The following is a 21,615-nucleotide window of genomic DNA, read 5'->3' on the forward strand; positions in this document are numbered from 1 at the left end:
AACTAGTTCTGCAAAATGTAGTTCGCCTCCATGGCCTCCCCAATTGTGTGGTTACAGATAGAGGCCCGCAGTTCACCTCTCGTTTTTGGCGTGAGTTTTGTAGGATCCTAGGAATGGACACTAGTAGGGAGACAACCTGGGTTCAGCATACATGGTTGGCAGAGTTGGCATATAACAACGCCACACTTGCCTCTACCAAAAGGACTCCGTTCTTCTGTGTTTATGGGCGACACCCAGGGATACTCCCAATGGCTATTCCGGCTTTAGAATTAGAATTGCCTACGTTGGCCGGACAACGGATTGGCATAGAGCAGGTTTGGAAGGTGGTGCAGGGAAATCTCACAAAAGCCAAGGACACACATAAACGCTATGCGGACAAACATCGTCGACCTAGCCCACCGTATCGTGTGGGGGATAAAGTGTGGTTATCCACCCGCAACCTTCGCATAGATGGGCCCAGAAAATTACAACCCCGATATTTGGGTCAATTTCCAATAGCGAAAATTGTGAATCCAGTTGCAGTACAATTGACCTTACCTCCCCAAATGAAAATTCATCCCACTTTCCACACTTCCCTCCTGAAACCTGCCCCATATGGGACGATCACTAAGAAACCACCTCCCGTCTTAGTACAAGGGGAACCCGAATACGAAATTCAGGCAATATTGAATTCCAAGCGGGATAAAAAGGGGCAAGTGTTTTATCTCATTGACTGGGTGGGGTCCGGCCCGGAAGAACGCACATGGGAACCCTCTCAGCATATACATGCCCCCAGATTGCTGTGTGCTTTTCACAGGAATTACCCTAGCAAACCTGGGATAGCTACCTTCTGAGGGAGGGGGGAGTACTGTCAGGACTACAGGCAGACAGAAACATGGACAGGCAGGGCACAGGAGGGTTGTGGGTGCTGTTGTGGGTACTGTTGTGGGGAAGTCAACTTTTCAGGGAAGCTTGCAACCATACAGAAGGCTGCTTTGCCCCATGTGCAGCAAACAGAAGCTAAAAACTGCATTACCCAGCAGCCGGCGTCTAAGGACTACAATCCCCAGCATGCCAGGGCCAATCAGGGACCAGGAAGGGCACGGCAGCCCCATCGCGCATGCGCAGAGCCCCAAGCACGGGGCTTGCGCTTGAGACTCCATGCCGAGAGGACGTGTGGACCGGAGCTCCAGGAGAATCATACGCGAGGGGCCCAGCCCCACCCGAGCAGCAGCCCGGCCCCTCGCCTACACGAGATAAGTACCTCTCCTTGCTAAGGCATAACTTTGGCGCCCTACGCGCCAGTCGTACATTCTTTGGGGAATATTAACCCGTGCAGGGGCGCATTATCATAGAGGTGTTTCCGCCTCCTTGACACCACTGGAGGCCCGCGAGGCGAAAACACTGTACCGAAGAAATCTCGTTACGATCTTGGAAATACGATAGATCACGAGGGTCTGCAGGAAGACTGCTCGTGAAAAGTTACTACGGCAAAATTTGCAGGAAGACCGCTGTGCAGCATCTTGCATAGAACAATCTAGGCCCTAAGGAAGAGAGGGGGGGGAGAGAAAGAGAGAAAGAGAGAAAGAGAGAAAGAGAGTGTGTGTGTGTGAGAGAGAGAGAGAGAGAGAGAGAGAGAGAGAGAGAGAGAGAGAGAGTTTTCTTTTAGCCTGCATCTTGAAGACAAGACTTCAGACATGCTCAAGGGCGCGACCGCCCTTCGCGGACAGGACTCAGAAGACCAGAGCTAAGTTTGCATGCTAATTCTTGGTACTGGTCTGTTGACTTAGGGTAGTAAGGGCGTTCTTATGTGCAAATTGGTGCTTATGTAAGACTAGCAAAGTAAGGGCTGAGGACACCTGAACTAAAGTGCGCAGCATCAGTCTACCCTAAGAATTCCCCATTCCTACCCATAACCTCTACCTTACCCTCAATCCGGTTTACCCAACTTCCCCCTACCTACCATCAAGACCCTAACCCTCCTTCCCTGCTCCGGTCCAGGAAACCCGTGTAAGCTCTGACTTGCGGGGTCCGCAACCAAAGTGGGGGTGGTTGGTACTGCGTCGCTCCTGCGCCTTGGCATTTGGCCTTCGTGACATGGGCAAAGGTTATTAGAACACAAGAGATCACACATTTCTCATACAATTCAATAGGCTAAGCCAAAGCCATAGGCAAAAAGTCTTGGATATGATGAAGCACTTCTAGTAAGTAAATGGAAAAGTCTTTGCACAAGTTCTTAGGAGTCTTTGATAAAAAGAAGAATCAAATGTAGGGCCACAAGCTGATTAGACTTGTGAGTTGCAGAAGTTACAAGCACTTCTACAGTAAAAGGTAACAATTCTCTTAGATTTGTTTTACAGTACCTTAGAAATGAGGAAAAGATGCAGCTGATGACTTCTGTTCCTGTGCAGATCTCACTGTTCCTGGGCCTCAGTTGTGGGGACAAGAGGGAGGACGTCGGGGGGACTCCTGCACTGCACTTGGACGGTCAAAACTTGCAACTGGCATACTTCACTTTCAGTGGCTATTTTGCGTTTCAGCTTCTCGCGGCTACCGCAAATAACAACAATGTGATTCCTGGCTGTTGAGGTGGGCTTTCCTTGCTTCTTGGGTCCCGCACTCTGTTGAGGGGGCTCAGGATTGGTCAGTCCTGCTTCTTGGGAGTCCAGAGGATCTTCCAAAAGCTCTAGGCCAGCTAAAAAGCAACACATCCAATCTGGTGTTTTTCTCCCTGGCTATACGGTTTCCAGCAGCAACTCTGTGGAAATTCAACCAGCTCTGAGATGGATGTCCAGGTGGCTTACTTTTGAGTTGATTGGTCCCACCAACTCAAAGAGAGAAGTCGTCCTTGCAGGGGCTTCTCTGTCGATGCGAACTTGCCATTTTGGCACAGCAGCAGGGCTTCACCGGGCAAACCAACAGTCTAGGAGTTGCAGCAGGCGTACTCTTCAAGCTCTTCTTCAGTTCCTTTGTCCAGTGGTCGACTGCCTTCCAACCCAAAAGACTCGCCTTTTATTCAGTTCTCTCCCATTCATTGCAGCCTAGCTGTCACTCACCCAGCAAGGTGGCTGTCCTTGCCAGACAGTCAGCCAGCCAATCACCACAGAGTGCATTTGGGTCTCCTATGAGACTAAGCACAGGGAGGAGTTGAGCACCTCCCTCACTTCCTGCCTACCCTAGACACTCTGGAGCCAAAGGCAAAATGAATAATGAGACCAAACCTGGTTTGACGCACAGAGAAAATCTCTAGGAGGACCTTTCCACAAATACATGGCGATAAAAGAAGACCGGGGGCCATTTTGTCAAAGATGGCTCTCTGCCATTTTGAAAAAGATGGCTCCCGCGGTTGCTTGACCAGCAGAACAGGTTTGGCAGGCACTGGCTTCAAAGGGCCCTGCCTCCCCTGGGAACAGAATTACCTTTCCCAAGTGGACCAGCCCCTGGGCACATGAAGGTGCCCAAGGTGCAGGATGTGGTGACCTCATCAGACTTTCTGGCATCTCTCCAGCCAAAAACAATAGATATGGGGAACTGGCCTTGTCACATGCAAGTGTGAATTCCTGGTGACACCTCTCTTCAGCTGCATCTGCCAGAATGAAAGGTTGCTATGGTAGCCCTGCTGCCCAGAGCCGACACAGTGGGAGTAGGATGACTGGGGAAATTTTAAACATCGCCCTCCAATGACAGATGCCATCCATTTGATTTAAAGGACTTTTTGATATGAAAGTATTTATTTCAGTAATCTAAAGAAGAAGTAAGGTAATATTTTGACAGCTTGAATGTAATTTGTGCGCCATGAAAATATGACGTTGTGGATTATCCTAGCATTTGGGGGACGTGAACGGCATTAAAGTGTAATTTCTGGTGGAAGCGCACATGCTACAGTTATAAAACTTAAATGCAAATATGCCCGATGCTGTTAGGCTCATGTATATCGATTTGTAGGATGTTTAAGTCTTTTTCATAGAAATCACAAAAGAAAGCCAAGAAAACAAAGTCCTATCGCACGAACTTGGTGTTTGGACAGAAATGTTCCCTGCAAAATATGGAGTCTGCCTATCTGATTTTCCTGATGATGGCATTTTTAAATATAAGTGTATTGCGCCATAACTGATTTTGGCAAAAGTAACTGTGGTAGAACAAAGCACATTGTAAAAAACACGCACACTAAAATGAGTCACTGCCTTCAGTCCAATCTGCTGGCAGGGAGGTGGCGACATCCACAGGCTGACCTATCCGATTCTTGGAGGTGGGTCTAGCTTAGTTCTGCCCACATCGTAAAAATCCTCCGATGTCAACCGGCCTTTATAAGGAGGAAGTTTAGGGGGAGTCAAGACATTTAAAAATCCAAGATTGAAGAAAATCCAGCATTCATAAATCAACATCCAGGGATCCAGACAATCCACATTCACCCTGCAAGATTCCAGATTCCAGTGCCAGGCCAGTGGTAGCTGACAGCAGATCCAGGCTGAACCTCTTATCCAGAATTTAATCCTACAAAAATCCCAATAATTCAGGGAGAAAGGCTGTGGAACCCTTTTTGGGATTATCCGGCGACCAGACAGGCTTTTGCCCCGCTATCTGTTTTGCCCACCTGATGCACGTCACGGTCTCAGTGACCAGACTAGATCCAGCTGTCCCCTCCAGGAAAGCCTGCCACTGCGCAGTGACCAGATCTTGCCTCGTTGTCCAGAAACCTGGTTCGCTGTCCAAACTACCCCATTCAAGTGCTTGTTGTAAGCATCACCCTTCCCCAGTAACCAAACAGCTGCATCCTTTGCTCTGTTACCTTGCCATTTGTCAAACCCTACAAGAAACCCTATAAGAAATCCCATAAATACCTTCGTAAATTCTTAAATTGTCAGAATCCTCTGTGTATCCTGTCCTTAGGAAAATCTGTGTTAGCACCATTCTTTCCTAATCATTTCAGTCCGTTGTACAAGTCCCTAGTACTATTTTGAATAATTTAATTAATTCCCATACAGAGCTGAATGCGGTGTGGATAGGTTGCCATTGCAAGTAACCTCCTCACATACTGTGTCTTTCTTAAACAAATCTAGTCACTAAAATATAGTTTCAGTAAAAGAAATCACTTTACTAACAAAACTTGAGTTGTCCCGTGAAATGATTCCCGTTTAAAAAACTTGTTTCCTTTCCCTTTAAGAATTCCATACTGTGCATCCATCCAGAGTTATCCTTTCACTTTCACTTTCATATCATACCTGCGATGTGCCTTTGTCCCTTAGTAATAAAACCGCATTGCGATTTTGTCTGTTTAGCTCCATTTCCAAGCCGTTTTGCTATTTTAAACCTGTGTAACATAGCAATTGCAATCCTGCCAAGTGTGATTTTGCTGCACTGTTTTTCCTTCCCAAAGTCAATTTTTAAACTGTATGCCCATTGTTGAGCACATTGCCTTTTAGCTTGTCCGTTTTTGTGCTTCTTTAGTACAGTCCCACTCATTCTTGCCTTATTCATTCAACCGCACATGTAAAATCAACATTTAGTAATTCCGAGTGCCATTTTGCTCATTTTTCAAAGGAGCTTTGCCTCCCATTCAGGGGTGGTAGGTTGGATTTTCAATCCGATTTTTGCATAGTATACCGGATTACTCCTAGTAGTCATAGTATACTACTACTCTCCACCCACACAAAATCTGGTTAAGAGGGGTCTGAGAAGGGAATGCTTAACTGTGGTGCCATTTAAAAGCACTACCCCAAAAGCAATTTTGCTTTCTTTCAATTGTGCATTGTGTCTCCTGTGCTAGAAGGGTAAAAGTATATTCTATAATTTTCCTGTGTAATTATCACCACACTGGTGATTGCTGCCATATATTGAATGCGTTTGATTTGTATTCAAAATTAAAATGAATATTTCATTATTACACACCGGCCTGGTTCATGGTCCATTGTGACACGGGGTGTACGTTAAGTGGGGTGTGAGACAGGTTGGCTGCCTTCTCAAAGTTGAATCCAAATTCATAAATCTAAAAGCGTTTTTGATTGTGCGCTGCATCCAGGGCCAGTAATAAGGGTCCTGGTCTGGAGTGTGACGCCCCTTTAAAATCCTTTGTTGCCGGGATTGAGAAAAGTGTTTCCACCTGTGATAGCTTAACAGCAGGCTAACCGTAGAGGTAGTGATAATTTTGTGGTTAGAAAGCTGTGTTATACTGTAAAAGCACCTTTTCAAAACATAGACCCGAAGTATCAGGCCTGTGTGTAAAAATAAAAGTAAAATCTACCCTGAACTAGACAAAAAGCAACACAATACAGGTTACCCTTGTATAAATAATTTAATAAAGGAAGAACACTCTTCATAATGACCACAGTGGAGATAAATATGGCTAGGCAGCACCTTCTGCACAAACTATTTGTCCGAGGGGAATGGGCACAGCAAGATGAGGAGGCCTGGCTAGGAGAAATAATGCAATAGGTCACCACAATGAACGTGGATGTGTGCCAAGACAGTGGCCTATTACATCAAGCTTTGAGCGAGTTGTATACGACTCCGAAAAGTAAAGAGGAACAGAGTAAAATGGTCAGAATCACAGCTTACCTATATCTCCACATGGGAGTTATGGAGGAAAAACATGGAGCATAGAACCCTTGCACAAAACCGGTCTGGGCTCTTAAACCAAATCCAGACTGAATTAAAACAAGTAGAAGAGAAATTGAAAAAGAGCCAAGATTCTTGCATAGTATACCTGACTTCTTGCTACACCTCTCCACCCACCCAACACTTGGTTAACAGGGTCTTGAGGGGGTGTTGCAGGGGGAATGCTTAACTGTGGTGCCATTTAAAAGCACTACTGCAAAAAATGTTGCTTTCTTTCAATTGTGCATTGTTTCGACTGTGCTAGAAGGTGAAACTAAGTGTATTCTATCATTGTCCTCTGTAATCATCACCACACTGGTGATTGCTGCCCTATATTGAATGTGTTTGATTTGTATTCAAAATTTAAATAAATAAATATTTCATTATTACACACCGGCCTGGTTCATGGTCCATTGCGACACGGGGTGGGCGGGTGCGAGACAGGTTGGCTGCCTTCTCAAAGTTGAATCCAAATTCATAAATCTAAAAGCGTTTTGATTGTGCGCTGCATCCCGGGCCAGTATCAAGGGTCCTCGTCTGGAGTGTGATGCCCCTGTAAAATCCTTAACATGACATTCTTACAGGCCAAGAACAATAAGGATGGGTGATTAACATATTAGTTTGTTAGTGTTGGTAACAGAGGGACAGACCTCTTAGTTTCAGACTTCCTGACAACATCATTAGTTTCCTTTGAGCCTTAGGGCTAGAGAGGCATTTTCCAGCCATTTAGTATTAATAAATGTCTATATCTAAAATCATGCTACCATTGTGTCCGAGTCTTACTTCTGCACCCATATCCAGGGTCTCAATGTCTTTATGGACTATGGACTTCAAGCTCTAGCATGCCACATTTTTTGTTGCATTCAGTTTGGTTAATGACTCTTGAAACTTTGGATATCATGAGGCAGCAGCTCTCCTTGTTACATAATGTTGTTCACACAATCTATTGCCCCCTTTTCCTAACCAGTGCATTTCCTTCAGTCCCTTTCCTGGTCATAGGGCCTCTCCATCGGTTATCTCTCCCCAGCTTGTTTGGTGTCTGCCACCTTCTATTCCTCTCTGTGTCTCAGCTAGCCTTAGTTACACCTGGTTCTCTCACAGGGATTTATTTATTATTATTGGACATTTGTACAGCGCCTATACACAGGTGTTTACAGGCACCACAAGACAAGATTGGGGTAGGCTGGGAAATAGGAATCAAAAAGTAAAACAAAAATAGTTTATATTGGCCTTCTGAAAATCCTACCGTGCAACTGCATGAAAAGGTGGTAAGTGGAAGGGGGCGAGGTGTGGGAGAAGTGCAGGAGTGGGGTGCCCCCAAGGGGTGGGGTGCCGGGCAAGTTAAGGTGGCAAGTGCCAGGGGAGAGGGGGAAGGGGAGGAAGAGTGCTGTGGTTAAGGAGGACCAGTTGGGCTAGTCCGATAAAGGGGGCCTGAGTGCAAGTGCCGAGAAGGGATGCTGGAGGGACTGGTAGGGGGTGGTCTGGCCCCTGTTTGACTCTGAAAGGACCAGGCCCCAGTTGCAGTGGCAGATGGAGAGTTAGAACAGGACGGGGTGAGGAAAGGGAGAGGAGAATTAAGAGGTTTTCAGAAATTTAGAAGACCCGGCTCAAGTCTTAGGTGGGAGGGAGGCGTTCCAGAGGGAGGAGCCGCCTGAGGAAAGGGATCTACCTCTGCTCAGAGAATCGTTTGATCTGCAGAGAGTTGGAGCCAAAAGACAGAAGGACTCTGGCCAGGAGGTATTTAGAAGAGAAAGCTGGATGTAAAGAGGTCCCACGCTCCAGACAGCCTTGTGGATGATGCAAAGGGTCTTGAATTTGATCCTTGCGGTCACCGGGAGCCAGTGGAGAGATTATAGGGCTGGAGAGATGCGGTCCCTTGGCTTGAGTCCAAGGATAAGTCTTACAGTCCTATTCTGTATTAGTTGAATGGGGCGAAGGGAGGAAAGAGGCAAGTTCAGGAAGAGGCTGTTGCAGTAGCCGAGTCTACAGAGAACCAGGGCTCTGGAGATGTTGAGCTTCTATGAGGAAAGGTAGAATGCCCGTGAGGAGATGCAACTGGAAATTGGACTTCTTGGAAAGGTCCATGATGCGAGGAGAAAGAGAGAGAGGAGTCAAAGATGATCCCAATGTTTTTTGCCTTACAAGTGGGTGAGGGGAGAGGACTCGGGGAAGACGGGCCAGAGAAGGGGGGGGTAACAAGGAACAGGTGTCCCGATGAGAAGGATCTCCGTCTTACTGGCATTCAGGCAGAGATCACTGGCAGAGCACCGTGCCTGAATAGCAGTCAATAGAGGGAGGAGGAGGAGGTAGGGGAAGGCAACTTGAAAGAGAGCTGCGTGTTGTCTGCGTAACACTGGAAATGAGGGGAGGAAGTGGAGATTAGGTGGGCCAGAAAGGCCAGGTAGATGTTGAAGAGCCATGTTGAAAGGTAGAGCCCTTAGGAATGCCACAGGTACAGAGTGAGGTGGAGGAGAGAAAAGGACCCATTTGCACTTGGAAAGGTCTGTTTGAGAGGAAGGAGGTCAGCCACACCAGTGCCTGTTCCGTGATGCTTAGGGTATCATGAAGACGGTTTATGAGGATGGATTGGTTGACACGGTCAAAAGCAGAAGAAAGATAGAGGAGCATCAGGACATAGGGAGTATTAGAATCCAGGTTCGAGAGTAGGTCTTCACATAGGTTTTACCACTGCTCTAGCTTGAGCAGTCTTCAGGTGGTTCCTATAGGGCTACAGTGTCCAACACATTTTCTCTCTTCCTTGTGTTTTGCACTTCTCTGAAGCTTTTCTCACTACTACTATGGGTTCTATGTCAGACATCCAACATCTGTCCTTGTTACTGCAAGCATGGGTCATCGCTTCTCCACTTACATAGAGTCTTGTAGGATAATAAATGTGCTCACTCTTCAGATACTTTTTCTTCAAGTGCCTCGGCTCTTTGCACACACCCCTCTCACTTTCTGTAGTCCTCTTCCTTTCCTGTTTGACCACAAGTGTGATTGAGGTCAATTCCACACATAATGGTAGCATCTGCTGAATATAGCACAATCTAAAGAAAGCACTGTTCATCACCTCTCCAATTTGAGCAATAAAACGTAGATCAGTCATCAAAATTAACTCAAGCTTTTTTGAAAATGAGACCTTCCCAAATATAGAGCTTACATGGTGCTGGTTTAGTCTTTGATTCTTTAATCAGATGGCATGGGCACAAGGAATAATACCCTTGTATTAGCTCTTCTTAGCGTTAACCCCATAGGTTGCACTAAAATCCCAACTTCGACAAGCCTAGAAGGCATCAGGAAAAGTACGGATGGTGGTCCACTCACACGCAGATAAGACTGTGTCACAGCATATGACTGCAGTAGTACAGTCACCAAACAGTTTCATTAGGTGGCGAACATAAATATCCCACACTCAATTCCTCAAAGTCTCTTTTCTTCTGAATATCCTTTTAGAAAGGAATAGTGTGATTCTAACATAACTGTCTCAATTGTTTGTCAAACTTTTCTTTTTCATGTCTGTTCAGTTACCTTGCTCTCATGCAAGTTTCTTTCACATTTCTTCCAACTCCGACATGTCTGCTTTTTTATTTCTGTTGGTCCTTCTACATAATTTTGTTATTTTCTCTTATGCATTTCTTAGAGTGATGAGGCTTTATTATTTTATTATCTGACATAATCTTTCTTCTAATAATAAAGAATGATCTAGATTTCATCAACTAATTTCATAGCACAGGCTTATCCAATCTAAATGTGTTTCTCCCGTTACATCAAGTTTTAGGCTTATGTTACATTTTTTTCGTCAAGTGGACTAATTCATTGTTACACTGGAAATAGTTTACTTTAGATGGTGGTTTACATTTCTCATGAATAACAGGTATAGGTACAATATTTCAGGTTCCTTGTTGCCCACTCATCCAATAACTGAGGAGCTTCTGTTACATTTCTAACAGTGTGTCTAAAACGTTTCAATATGTTCTGCCATCTTTTGAGATTACATTCCTTCATCTCTATTAATGGACAACAGAAGATTGAATTCACCTGCCACAATGTGTGAAGAGGCATGTTGTAATCAATCATTTCCATGAGAAACCTTGCCACACTGTATTTGTAATTAGGGTCATAAACTGAAGCTACATTAATCTCCACATCTGACCCATTTCCCTTTGCTATATACCACTGAAAGGTTGTGTTTTCAGTTGGATGCTCAAAAGCATGGTGTATGTTTCAATAAAGAAGACAAAATGAAAATAAATTATTCAAAGAACTCTATAAAGACTTTGTGAGTTGTCGCTTTGGAGGACATCCTATGTGGGACCTTTAAATGGTAACATTTTGTACATTGATAAAACCTGGAAAGTTTCTGATGACTGACTAATTATGGGTGGACAGGCTTTTATAAAAACTAGAGCACTTTTCCAGGATGAAACAGTTTTCGTCAAATAGGGAAGTAAAGATTAGAACTATATGTTTTAAGTAGATTGGATTTAATGCTGGGGGGTGCACTGCCAAGATAATCTTACTCAACAATTCTATTGTCAAACAAAGAAAGAGGCGTAGTAGCTCAAGAATGTGCTGAGTGGATCAACAGAGTGCTTGTGGTGACGGCAAAGCAAATTCTAAGGGTATGGAAGTCAAGGAAAAAACAGAAGTGGAAGGATGGCTGTTGGACTTGCGAATTTTGTCTGGTTATGAGAAAGTCATGCTTAAAAAACAGAAGCAATAGGAATATTACTCTAAGATTTGGGGACTGTTCAAGGAGCTGTATGGATAATATTGGCATTATCAAGCGTATAGATGGATGTGACATGATAGGAGGAAGGTTTGCCAAGAAATTCTGTTATGTTGTTTGTTGGCCTTTGTCAGCGATGTGCCGTCTGGTGGTGTTATACAGTTGGATTGTTGCTGTAAAATAAAGGACTTGTACAGTAGAAAAAGATAAGTATTGCAAATACATTAATATCATAAATTGATACTGTATATATTGCGTAATCCGAATGTTAACCTCTGATGTTATGAATATTGTTTTCTTGTCTGATTTGTGTTTAAAATAAATAAAGTGTTTAAAAAAGAAAAGAAGATTAGAGCATGGATATTCTGGGTGATAAGTCAAAAGATTTTCTGTGGGATAGTACAATTCCTCTTCCTGCTCCTTTAAAGCTTTTGTTGTATGCTCTTGCTATCGAACTGTTGGCCCAAACACTAAGGGAAGACACCCACTGGTCGGGCATACACAGAGGCGATGCGGGGCACTGGGTTTCGCTTTAAGCAGACAAAACTTTTATTGCAACTCTGTCATTATTCTAGCTCTCTTCCACACATCCAGGTTTTACTACAGGAGTATGGTCCCATAGCCGGTGATAGTGTTAATTGGGATTAGTCAGAAGTCATGCCCATGCATGCAGATATTCCGTGGGATCCTGGGGGCGTGTGTTGCACCAGTCAAATTCCACAATCAATATATTAAATATCTGGGGATTCTTATATTAAATTGGACATAGCCAAATGGAACTCTCTACCCCTATCAATCGCTGGTAGAATAAATGCTTCTAAAAAGGAACCCCATGCTCCAACCCACGTATTTAGCCTCTATGATTCCTACATCTCCTTCAACACTAATGTTTACTGACTTCTATAGACAATTAACAAGATTCCAAAGGCGAAAAAAAAGGCTTGCCTTGATAAATCTATTCTACAAGCGAGGTAAACCGACGAGGCCCTTGCACTCCCTAAATGGAGGCTCTATTACCGGTCTGCTCAAGTATGCTGGGCTAAACACTGGCTAAACACGGAGGACACCTCAAGTTGGCGGTCCTTTGAGCTGAACATACTACAACTATACACTCTGCAAGAGATCCTGGCCTTTCCACCATCTAATCTGGGTTGTTAGGAAGAATACAATCATAGGGCCCACCCTCGTCCAATGGCATAGGATGCATTCGCTGACGCGAGACGATGTGCGCCTCACAGCACCATGGATTAGTATTAGAGCGCTACTATCATATGGCCTGGAATATACACCACATAGACAAACTATGGAATGGCAGACAAACTATGGAATGGCAACACATATAGATCATGGATCTGTTGAAAGACTCTGAACCCCTGGTGTTTCGCTGACGCTAAACACCTTTTACGATTTGTGTGCGTGAATTGGCTGAAATACGTGGCCTTACAATCAACCATTTGCACACACACCCTACAGCCAAGTCCGTGAGTATGAACCGTCGGCCTGCGAAGCAGAATTAGTCTGCCATCTTAAGCCATACCCTCAAATCAAAATATTTTATGAACTACGATTTCCGAATAATTTCAACAGAAACACAACATTAGCAAACTGCTGGGCTGATGACCGAAATATTGTACTTGATGCGGAAGACATGTATGGTTGCTTCTCGGGATTAAGGAGGTGTTGCTCAATATACGTAATAGGGAGATACCGTACAAGCTTTTGCAACAGGAATATTTTACTCCATCATGTTTGCACATAATGAAGTTGCCACCTTCCACCTCCTGCTGACGGAAATTCAGCCGTCCCGGCACGATGGGCCACATGTTCTTGACGTGCCCTGAATTGACCTCGTTCTGGTCCACTATCCACAGGAGCATTCGCTGTTTTTTGGGCACTTCGATTTCGCAGTCACTGATGTCTATGCTATTTGGCGCTGACGCAGAGTGGCATGAAGACACAATGGCCAGAAAACGTGTCCATCTCATGCTATTTGCAGCTACGAAGATCATCTGTTTGGGGTGGGAGTACTTGAAACCTCCTACAAAACATCAATGGGCAACCTTTTTATCAAAATGATGCACACTAGAAAGGAGCAGTTTTCAACAGCGAACCACTGCCCCACAAGCAAGCAAATATGGGATCTGTTCGATCATTATATTTAGTTTAATGCATAGCATGTAACATATGTATAACACACGAGCAGACTCATTCAAGACTGTTTTATCACACATGCTTATGTCCCATGTATTTCTGACTTTTTCGCTTTCTATTTTTTTGAGTTTGTAGCGCGCACTGAAAGAGGAGAGGTATTGTTGGGGGGAGTGGGCACAGATCAGACGTTGACTTATTACTGTCTGTATTTTATATGACTACATATTGGACGGTATGTGGTTCTTGAATATTGTGACCTGTTATGTTTCATTTAAATCAGTAACGATTAAGTCTAAAAAAAATTGTTACAGTTAATCTCACAAAAACATACATTCTACAAGAGTGGGAATAACAGTTACAACGTGACCATTTTGCTATCACAGTTTGCACGTTTGGTTTGCTGGCAACTCCTTGGGACCGCCAATCGAACTAAGCACACCAAACATGGGCCTTTTGGGCCTGCGCTAGGGGCCATGAGAGATTGCATGAAGGGGGGCACTGCAACAACTCTGCAAAGTACTGCTTCAGCGGTTTGCAAACATTGATGTTTGCTGGGCCTGGCTTCAGTACAACAATGTGTTTGTATGTGCCATTCAAGAGCATGGGCTGTGGTCACAAGAGAAGAAGTCTGTCAGTCCCAAGCACTGCTCTTGCAAGAGGAGAGCCATGTGCGATTGGTTCTTGGTGGTTAATGAGCAAGAAGCTACACAATGTATTCCTCAGGCACCAGTTCAACAGAGATTTCTGATGAAGATTGTGGACCAGGGGGTCAGAGCAGCCTTATTAGCACTTTTTTGCTAAACCCCTATGCAAGGCAATCAGGTTATGTTTGGGAGTAGTTTAGGACTCCAAAGATAAAGCAGCAGAGGACGTTATGGAATGTTTTTACAGGCCGCTATCTCTGAGATTCTGGATCATATTAGGGGCAACCAAGATTCTACTGGCACACCAAGTCCATCTGATCAAAGAGATTTGTGATCAATATAGAATATGATGGTTACAATTCAGCCAATTCAGAAGGGATGAAGGGACCTTGAGAAGCCTTCTCCAAAATCATGTGTAAACCAATAACAACGGTTTTATTCAGTTCTGGAGTCAAACTCTATTCCGTTGTATGTGGCTTCTATTTTGGCTTCAGAAGAGATCCGCCGGTCAGATCGAGTGAACCAAAAGGAGTACAAAGATCTCATGCTCCCATAAATGTTAACAAAAGAAAAAGGTGCTTAGACTGCTTCACTGTCCAGTCCTCATTAAAAGATTATGAAGCACCACAATTAACATCAGCCGTTATATTCATGGAGAAACATACAATGGCCTTTGACAATGAAAACACGTCTCTCATAGCCTTCAAGAGATGTGTAATTCTTTGGTGAATACATCATAATGTTCGAGGGGGAAGGTGCTCTTACCCCATGATCGCATTAACAAGATCATTCCCTGTGTGGTTCACCTGCTAACAAAACTATGGCAAACAGCCAGGGAATGTTTATGCATCCAGAGGTTAATGGGGATCACCTCTGCAGTCCTTTCTTAAGCACATTCCATTTTGAAGCCGATGGCACAGAGCCTTTTTTGGTAAACTTGTATGCAAACACTGGGTGGAGCAACTCCAAGATTTAAGTTGGACACTTTACATGTGCTGTCGTACCAGGGGGTCATACGCTAGCAACTATCATCCTTTTGATTGCCTAATTTTGTTGAGGGGTGGCTTCCTTCCAGATCTCTCAGATTCAACCTTGAGAGCTAATGGCCGCAACCTGGGAATATCAGGAGTCACGTGCAGTGGTATTGTGGCATTAGCTGGTAGGTAATTGTAGGGAATTAAAAAACAGGCAGACCGTAGGGCACTCTCCTTTGTCCAGTTGGGACGTACGGTTGTCATCAGAATACTCCTTTAAGCCACTTAATGAGGTTCCTCTAGCATTATTGTCAACCAAGGTATTGTTATTTGGCCAAGACTAACACTCGTGGGTTGACAAGAGCCGCTACTTAAAAAAGGTACAAAGTTTTCAGTGGAAATGCGAAGAAAATTTGCGACTATCTATTTCTACAAAATGCAAGGTGATCCATGTTCCAGGTAGGTCAACCCGCTGAATGACAGGGGGCGGCCATGTTTGAAATATTTCTATGCAGTCAATCTGCATTTTTGGGGAGAGCACCTTTTGATTCAGTTTCCAACTGATTGACTTTTATTTAAATACATGCAACGTGTGTGCAGCAAGCTCTCGTCTGTATATTGAATAGTAAATGGAGTGTTTTGTCCACATTGATATAAGCCCTATTAAGTGTGCATAACAGGTTTATTTGTTTCTTGGCACTAATTGTGGAGGGTAAACAGGTGTCAGTGTAGGAGTTAATGCCATCCTGAGTTTCTGTGAATGCCCAATGCCCTCTTTGCTCGCCGACCCCTCTCTGCTCCACAGCCCCTTACCATTGTGGTGCTCATTCGTCAAGTGGCTTAAAATATTTTTTACACTCAAAAGTGCTTCTTATTTTCATGGTGGACAGGGTCCAATTTATAAACAAACAAATGTTAATGTCTCTAACACTTATATGTACACACTCAGGAAAGAAGGAAACTCTCAGGCAGGAACTATACTACACAAAGTCTTTATCGCTTCAAGCCTTGATTTGATCACAAAGTACTAACACTCCACCTGTTTATTACATGTTGCTATGCCTCCATCTTTCCAGTCATACTTTCCAACATGCGTTTAAGGTAGATTCGTTTTCCATTATGAGATGTACCATCAGGTCAGGAAAAGAAAACAGCCACAACCAAACTGTGAATGAGAACTGGTGCAAACAACATGGTGCTAGGATGCGGGCACATTCAGATTGCTGAGGGTGATCTATAACAGACTGGCTTTGGGAACACACACGGGATATAATGTACCTCTCGTACCTCTTTGACCCTTTATTCTTTCTCTTGTTTCTAGGTAGCCTGATTTACCAAGTGAGAAGCCTAGTAGGACGAGTGCAGTCATAAGTATACTGGATCTCCTATGTGCCAATGTCCCTTCAGAGGCCTTGCAAGGAAAAACCTAGAACTGCCTCTCTCCCTGGTGGCTCTCCACCAAGGGCAGATTTTTGCTTGCATGTAAGCATTCTGAAGCATGGGTAGACAGACCTTCGCCGCCTTAGTGCAGAACTGCGCACCAATGTATTTCAGTTATTGTGATGGGATCATTTTTGACTTGGGGATGTTTATCACCAACCCCAATTGACGAGTGCTTTGCAGACTTTGTGCTAGTGTTACAGGACCTTCTTCCTATCTCTGACCCTGACTAGCCAATCATCCAGGTAAAGAGTAGACTTGTATTCCATCCTGATGCACGGATGTCACTAGGAGAGCCAGCAGTTTGGTAATAGCCCTGGGGGCTGACAAACATGAGGACTCTGAATTGGTAGTGGAGCGAGTCTACCACGTTGGACCGGAGGATGGGGATGTGATAGTAGGCATCCTGTAGGTCGGTCGACACCAGCTAGCCTCCTTTCAGGATCCCCGGGATGAGCTTCTGCAATTTCTCCAGGTTTAATCCGGTTTAGGGTAATTTGATCGAAAACATTTGGTTGAAGGAGAATTCATTGGACTTCTTTTTTGACAGCAGCCATGTAGTTATGATTAAGTTGCTCATCTCATAGGAAAAGCACTTTTTGGGCGGCTTATAACTTTGCTCCCCCTGGACGAATCCTCACCAAACTTTGCAAAAAAGTATGCGGTTCTGCACTAAGGCAGCGAAGGTCTGTCTACCACTAGACGAAGCTTAACAGACTGAGGCTGTTGCCCTACATTCTCAACGAAGACAAGGTGACGGCAAAGGATCTCTCGACTCAGTGTATGCATTGTCCCTTGGGCAAGAGTGCAAGAGTGCATCTGGCATTACTGAAAACATTAGGTTTCCTTCTGGCACCTGGAATAGGATGATGCCTTGATCCCAATCACAGACTCGCTTAGGAAAACCCTTCCTTGGTGAAACTCTCTCGCACCTTAGGAACAGGATGAACCTGTGACCAGTCTCCAGGAACATACTTACCACAGATGCCAGCAACCTGGCAGCGGGGCAACTCTTCTGGGGCAGAATCACCAAGAACAGTGGTCCCGGGAGAAAAGGAAACACTTCTCCATCTGGAAGAAGCTGGAAGCCACTGGGAAAGCATTGGTGGTCTTCCAACAACAATTGTACAGTAGTAATGAGAACGGACAGTACCGTGGCTATGTGCTACATAAATCATTAGGGTGGTACGAGATCCCGGACGCTGGAGAATCTTGCATTGACAATTGTCCACTGAGTGGAAGCACTTCTACACTCAGCCAAACTCAGAAGCAGGTGTCCCCTTGACAGTCAGTGTTAAAGGAAATCTGCAGGCGATTGGGGTACCTTGGATAGACCGGTTTGCTTACCCTTGCATTGTCCAGGTTCTGTTCCCGGTTTCCATCTCTGGGACTGTGGGGGTGCATTCCCTCTTGATGGAATGGACTAAGTCCCTGGTATATGCGTTCCCTCCTGTTCTTATACTACCACAGGTGATCGGGAAGATAAGGGCGAGCCGTGTCACTGCTATATTGGTGGTTCGCTTCTGGCCACGGAGGGGCTGGTCCCAGGGCTGATCGAACTACAGTTGGAACCACCATGAGTAATACCCAGGTATCCCTCCCCCTGCAGTAGGTGGCGGGTCACTTATAAGACCATCCACTATGATAGGTATATGACAACTGAGAGGAGGGGTTGCAGAAGCTAGGACTTTAGGTACAGGTGGCAGAAGTGTTCCAGAACGCCTGGAGGTCCTCCAAACCTAGGGCAAATGACCATCATTAGGCTAATTTTGTGACGTGGTGTGGCAAGAATAATCTGCCAGCCCTTGAGTTTGGGATCCCTTTCAACCTTGAAGGGTCCAGCAGTGCCTTCCTTGAAAGCACAGTGGGCTGCCATTCTGGCATTTAGAGAACAGTGGTTTTCCCCTCCGGAAAGTCTAGGATTAGTGGCAAGAGCGTTCAGGAGCTCCTACTGGTGATCCCCCTTGGGACCTGCCCTTAGTTTAAGCATGTTGGAGAAACCCCTTTTTGAATCACTGGGTGCCATTGAGCTGATAATTCTGACTCTGAAGACCACGTTCTTGGTGGTCATCACGTCTGCTAGGCGATTGGGGGCGATTTGAAGACCTTTCGTATACACCCCCACCCCCTTTTTTGAAGATCTGCAAGGAAGCTCCTGTCCTGTGGGCAGATCCGGCCGTTGTCCCTAAAGTCCCTTTCAAGTTTCATTGGTCTCAGGAAATAGTGCTGCCAGCCTTCTTTCCAGACCCTAACTCTCCTGAGGAAGACACATTTGCAGTGTCTTGAGGTTAAAAGATCAGTCTTAGAATATCTTGACCGCACCAGATCCATTCAGATGAATAACTTGGTAGGGACCTTTGGGACAGGGAGATGCGGGCAGAAGGCTTCCACAGCTATGATTAGTAGGTGGATAAGGACTGGCCTACAAGCCGAGCAGTGTCCAAGGGGTACCATCCACGGGAGATCCACCAGAGGGGTGGCCACTTCTTGGGCTAATGCACAGGGTGCATCAATGCAAGATATCTGTAGGGTAGCCACCTGAGATACTCCCAATACATTTGTCGCTACCAGTTGAACATGGAGGGTCGCCGGATAACTTTCTTTGTGGCGGGAATATTGCAATTTGAGACTTGTTGAAGGGGATTTACACTTGGTTATGTCTGCACAATAAATGGGTGATGGGTGACTGAGCAACCTATTTGTGTCTAGAGTGGTTCTTGTGATTATTGGCCCTTTGCCCATGGCCTTGGTATATCTCAAAGGCAAGTACTTGGATGAGGAAGAGGGACGTGGAGGTAATGTTTGGGTTACTTACTACAATCTTCATTACTCCTAGTTCTACTCTTCCTTGTCCCAGTACGAACGTCCCTTCTCTGCCTCCCTAGATGGGGAAGGGCCCCAGGACAATGTTTGATATTAACCAAGGCCTCATGGAAAAGGAGGAGGTTGTACCTCCAGAGGAGGGGTGGAGCCAACAAAGAAAACGCTTGAGATGGGTTCCAGAGGGAGGCATCTCAAAGTTAAGTACTGAGACGAGAAAGAGTAGGACTAGGAGTAATTTAGAATACCTGTAATGAATCCAAACATTAACAGTATGTTCTTTCTAGAAGAAGAAAAAAAAAAAAACACACGTTCTGGTACACTTGACGTTATAAGGAATCCCAAAAATAAATTCAAGTATGTTCTTCGTTATTTACTTCCAAACTATTTAAAGTAGCCCTACACAAGTTCACTGTGGTAATATGGAATTAATACAGATTTTGAACAAAATGTCCACATATTTTAACAGAACGAGCGCAACGAACTGTCAAGCATAGCTGGCGAGCAAAACATTTAGAGGGACAGTACTAGCACTTTAACGGCCAACTTCCACGTATTAGAACACAAGATACTGGCTTTTGTCCAAATAAATTGGGCTTTGTGAAACAAAACCGCTGTTTGCTTCCCTTTGGCAGCCGATCATCACATACCTGCTTAGGAAATCCCACTTAACTATTTCCCAGCGGAGATAAAATTGAAATAACAATGTAAAGCTAGTAGAATGGTGTTGTTTTGTCGCGCAGAGCTTTGAGATATGAAAGAATTGTAGGGTCGCAGCTCCCTTCTCCCTTAGCAGCAGATAGGACAACAGAAAATAAGACTGTGTTGTAGCGAGAGGCTCGTGGGTAAAGACGTGGCTTCCTGTTCCAGTGTCATGTAATATTTGGTATCCCATACCGTTGCGGTATCCCCTGTCTTTGTAGATCGCAGACCAAAGTAGGAGAGTTCTGAGCCTGCTCTAGTAAACTCTATTTAGAAACCGGCTCTGTTGCGTTAATATAAAAGCTTGTATATACATGCATTGGCAGGCTCAAATTGTAAAAATTACTTTGAGCACCGACTTCCTTCCAAATGAGCCTCCCAATGCGTGTATATACAAGCTTTCATATTAATGCAATCGAGCCTTATGAAGCATTTCTCACTGCAGTGTGTTTACAAGACTTCATCAAACAAGAGACACATTTTATAAACACGCTGCAGTGTGGAATGCTGTGGCAGGCTCATATATTTGTTTGTGAAATACTTCATAAATCTCGTATTTGCCTTTTTTACCATACCAAATATAAGGCATGCAAAAGGGGTGTTTTGTTAAAGGGAAGCCCTCAAAATCAATGGGATACCAAATATTACATCAGTATATTAGCTGTTATAGTTGGTATCCCCAACAAAAATGGATGGGAGGACTCCAAGGACAATATAACAAAGACACATACTCTACTCGCCTTCTTAATTCAGTGTCAATTCAAGTCATATATATTACAAAATAGGCCTCAAAATCAAGGGGATACCAAATATTACAACACTAAACCAGCTATTATATTTGGTATCCCCAGAAAAAAAGGATGGGATGGCTTCCAGGAGGAGTCACAGTGTAGACCTATGATGCACTCCCGTCCCCAATACTAGGAATAGTCCAAGCAGTGTTTTGTTAAATGTTAACCACCAAAATCAAGGGGATACCAAATATTACAACATTAAACCAGCTATTATATTTGGTATCCCCAGGAAAAAAGGATGGGGTAATTTACAGAAGTAGTCATAGTGTAGACAAATAATGTACTCATCACCCAGATACCAGGGATAGCTCAAGCAGGGCTTTGTTAAATGCTACCCCTCAAAATCAAGGAGATACCAAACATTAGAACACTATATCAACTACTACATTTGGTATCCCCAGAAAAAAGTATGGGGGAACTTACAGAAGGAGTCATAATGCAGACAAATGATGTACTCACTGCCCCAATACAAGGGATAGTTCGCAGTATTTTGTTAAATGCTAACCCTCAAAAATTTAAGGGGATGCCAAATATTACAACACTAAATCAGCTATATTTGGTATCCCCAGAAAAAAAGGATATGATTACTTAAAGGAGGAGTCATAGTATACACAAATAATGTTCTCACTGCCTCGATACAAGGGATAGTTCAAGCAGTGCTTTGCTTAATGTTAACCATTGAAATCAAGGGGATACCAAATATTACAACGCTATATCAGCAGTTATAATTGGTATCCCCCTGAAAGAAAAGGATGGAATGACTTCCAGAAGGAGTCAGTGTAGACCTA

The 21,615-nt window shown here is 44.4% G+C and overlaps 1 protein-coding gene across 2 annotated transcripts in view; it reads right to left on the reverse strand.

Annotated features, from left to right (window-relative positions):
• LOC138577695 (zinc finger protein 180-like) overlaps positions 1 to 21,615 on the reverse strand; it is a 93,239-nt gene that overhangs the window by 65,679 nt on the left and 5,945 nt on the right. The window contains exon 1 of one of the 2 annotated variants that reach the window (XM_069649650.1): positions 19,982 to 19,999. The exons of the other annotated variant lie outside the window; for it this stretch is intronic. The gene's annotated coding sequence lies outside the window, so the exon portion shown is untranslated. Of the gene's footprint in view, positions 1 to 19,981; positions 20,000 to 21,615 lie in introns of those variants that run through there. 2 annotated transcript variants of the gene reach the window in all.

This window comes from Ambystoma mexicanum, chromosome 1p (genome assembly GCF_040938575.1).
Source record: "Ambystoma mexicanum isolate Mex_15411 chromosome 1p, UKY_AmexF1_1, whole genome shotgun sequence".
In the NCBI taxonomy this organism is placed as follows: domain Eukaryota; kingdom Metazoa; phylum Chordata; class Amphibia; order Caudata; family Ambystomatidae; genus Ambystoma; species Ambystoma mexicanum.